The sequence below is a fragment of the Oncorhynchus mykiss genome, chromosome 15 (genome assembly GCF_013265735.2).
Source record: "Oncorhynchus mykiss isolate Arlee chromosome 15, USDA_OmykA_1.1, whole genome shotgun sequence".
Classification (NCBI taxonomy): Eukaryota; Metazoa; Chordata; class Actinopteri; order Salmoniformes; family Salmonidae; genus Oncorhynchus; species Oncorhynchus mykiss.
The window spans coordinates 10510652-10514374 of record NC_048579.1 but is presented as its reverse complement, the minus strand read 5'-3'; positions in this window follow the sequence as shown (position 1 = coordinate 10514374).

Genomic DNA, 3723 nt, shown 5'->3' with positions numbered 1-3723 from the left:
TACACAGATCCACAAAGAATTCAAAAACAAATCCAATTTTGATAAACTCCCATATCTAATGGGTGAAATTCCACAGTGTGCCGTCACAGCAGCAAGATTGTTGACCTGTTGCCACAAGAAAAGGGCAACCAGTGAAGAACAAACACCATTGTAAATACAACCAATATTTATGCTTATTTATTTTCCCTTGTGTACTTAAACCATTTGTACATTGTTACGATGCTCTCTCTCTCTCTCTCTCTCTCTCTCTCTCTCTCTCTCTCTCTCTCTCTCTCTCTCTCTCTCTCTCTCTCTCTCTCTCTCTCTCTCTCTCTCTCTCTATATATATATATATATATATATATATATATATATATATATATGGTATGACATTTGTAATGTCTTTTATTGTTTTGAAACTTCTGTATGTGTAATGTTTACTGTTAATTTTTATTGTTTATTTCACTTTTGTATATTATCTACCTCACTTGCTTTGGCAATGTTAACACATGTTTCCCATGCCAATAAAGCCTCTTGAATTGAATTGAATTGGTGGAGTAGATGAGGTGAGGGAGGACAGGAGTTGTCAAGGCATCACCGTGTCTTCAGCGGCAGCGACGTGCACGTCTATCTGGGACTGTTCGTGAGAAAAGTCCTGGGTTTTTCAATAAGGCCTTGATTCCCAAATCCCCTTCCGAACGAGCTGCGTTTTAATTCGACCTCGTCATAAGCTAATAATGAGCGAACGAGACGTTGTAGGCCATTGTGTGTGTGATGTTAAGCTTTATTGGCGGCGTTGAGCAAAGCGTCGCATAAGGCCGTCTTTGATGAGGGAATTAGCGGCCTATTCTGTCCCTATTATTCATAGCGCGGTGGAACATGTAAGTACCAGGAAGGGTGTCAAAAGGAGAGCCGGTATTATTGCAGAGTGTCCCCCTTGTTCGGCCTGAAAGGGCCGCTATGAGATGATAAACCGCTTAATACAGACAACTAATTGGATGAGAGCGAAGGAGAGCGGAGGGAATTACGGGGAAAAGAACCGGTGCCAGAGGCCTCGCTATTCACTCCTTTTATTCCCCTTCATCTCATCTCTCTCCCAAACTCCTCTCATCAGTCTGCGTCGATAGACCGAGGGGGAGGCGAGGTGGCTTCATCAAAGGGGCTTTAAGAGAGCCTCTCCCGGGGACGGGGTGAGGAGTGAGCCGGGTGAGGAGAGGACTGATTGGAGCTATTCTCTCGGAAAGGCTCGCTGGGAGATGGGGGTCCTGGAGAAGCGGGAAATCAGCGGTCAAATCAGTCCTGCAGAGAGAGCAGGGATGGAGATGATGAAAATGGGTGGGTCATTGTGGAAAGCAATTTTAAACATCTAATAGGCAACCTTTATAAGAAGATTGTGGTCGTGTCCATAGTCTCTTTTTTTTCTATTTGAAAATGTAATTTGATTGTATTCAGACACTATTCATAGGCCCATCTTAAAATAGAATTTTCATTATTCGATTTAAAGACCTAACCTTTGGCCAATTCAAAATCGTTTGAATCTCAGAGCCTATAGCCTATGCCCTATATCCAATCTACAGGCCATCAGGCTATGCCAAGGCTACAGCCTATTGTGCGCGCACCCAACAAGTGAGAATTCTTCGGACCCAGGAGGCGCGCGCCCGTGGCTAGGACAACTCATTTCAGTCTTGTCGCTCTGAAAAGAAAGTGAAAGACTCGAGCGCAGTGGGTCACCCGCCTAATGCGAAGCCCCAGACTTTCCCCAGATATTAGGGGCAAATTGGTTTGCCATTCATTAGTAATGTGCACAATAAGATTAAAGCGCCCCGGACAATCTCATATAACATCCTATTTCAGGATAATTTTCAAAACACTCAAGAGTCCACGAAATAGGGAGGGTTTTGGGCACACAGGAAAAAATTGGTTTCTTCGTTTATTTCAGTCAATCTTTTGCATAATGCCCCTTTGAACGCAGAGAACGAGTGTGAGGTTGTCATGCGTGCTTGGCAAGTGAGACGGCGCGTAAAGCGGGTTCGAGGCGGGTGCCAAGGGGAGTCCTTAGCGCGCTGTATATTAAGTGTCGAATTAGGACTGATCCAGCTGGAGAAAGTTGAGATAATTTCTCTCTCTTTCCCTCGCTCTCTCTTTCATTCTCTAGCTCTCACTCTCCCTCTCTCTCTCACTCTCTCTTTCCCTCCCTCTCTTTCTCTCACTCTCTCTCTCACTCTCTCTTTCCCTCCCTCTCTTTCTCTCACTCTCTCTCTCTTTCCCTCACTCGCACTCCCCCCTCCCTCCCTCCCTCCCTCCCTCCCTCCCTCCCCCCCTCCCTCCCTCCCTCCCTCCCTCCCTCCCTCCCTCCCCCCCTCCCTCCCTCCCTCCCTCCCTCCCTCCCTCCCTCCCTCCCTCCCTCCCTCTCTCCCTCTCTCCCTCCCTCCCCCCCCCCCCTCCCCCCCCCCTCCCTCCCTCCCCCCTCCCTCACTCCCCCCTCCCCTCTCCCCCCCCCTCCCCCCCCCCCTCCCCCCCCCCCCCCTCCCTCCCTCCCTCCCTCCCTCCCTCCCTCCCTCCCTCCCTCCCCCCCTCCCTCCCTCCCTCCCTCCCTCCCTCCCTCCCTCCCTCCCTCCCTCCCTCTCTCCCTCTCTCCCTCCCTCCCCCCCCCCCCTCCCCCCCCCCTCCCTCCCTCCCCCCTCCCTCACTCCCCCCTCCCCTCTCCCCCCCCCCTCCCCCCCCCCTCCCCCCCCCCCCCCCCCTCCCTCCCTCCCTCCCTCCCTCTCTCTCTCACACACCATCTCCATATTTAATTGCTTTATTATTCCGCCCATGTGATCTGATGTCATTCTGTCTCGGATTAGCAGGTGTAGTGCGAGACTATAAAAGAGGACCAAATTAATCCGAGGTAATTTCACGCGCTTTGGTCCGATACCATGGACGGGTAAAACGGGTGAGAATTACTTCGGTGAAAGGAAGCGCATTGATGGCCCCTAATAGAACCCTTTATAAGGATTTGGGGAATTAAGTCGTGGATGGATGGATGGAAGCAGGGATGGAAGGAGGGAGGGAGGGGGGGCAAGTCTTTATGATTAAGTGATTTGTTACTTCATTAATGACAAAGGGACTCGCTTCCATCGACATGGCATTACAGATGTCAACACTAATTTAGCGCTTTTAAAAGTTTTTAAAGCGCGTTTTGTAAAGAGGGCCCCGGATAAAGTGGGCGATCTAATTGAAAACCCCTCGCCTTTGTCGCCCGTTTCACATGTGGGGATTCTGCTCATGAATATATGGGTCTGTATTTTGTCAACTCGGCTGGAGAGACTTTCAGTTGGCCTGTCCAGTGTGGCCAGCCACCATACAAATGAGACCGGTAGCGCTATACTCCCGTTCTCAGTTCCTCACATTAACAACTTCATTATTTTCTCCTCTGGTGAGCCTCTCTTTTTTTTTGTCAATTAATTTGGAAAACAATTAACATGCATTTTGAACCTAATTCCAAACGACTTTTTCAAAATTCACATGAATGTTAAATAATATTAACATTCATGAATTTACAGAATGGAATCATACAATTATTTCGATTCGAAGCATTCATAAGCCTCGGTCTATCTATATCATTTCTAAATATATGTAATACTTAAAACGTCAGTTTCTTCATAACACTTTTATTAATAGTTCTATAATTCTATTTCACATGTTTAAAATGGCTGGCTTTTGTCAGTTCTATAATGGATTGAAATAATAATCTAAGCAATA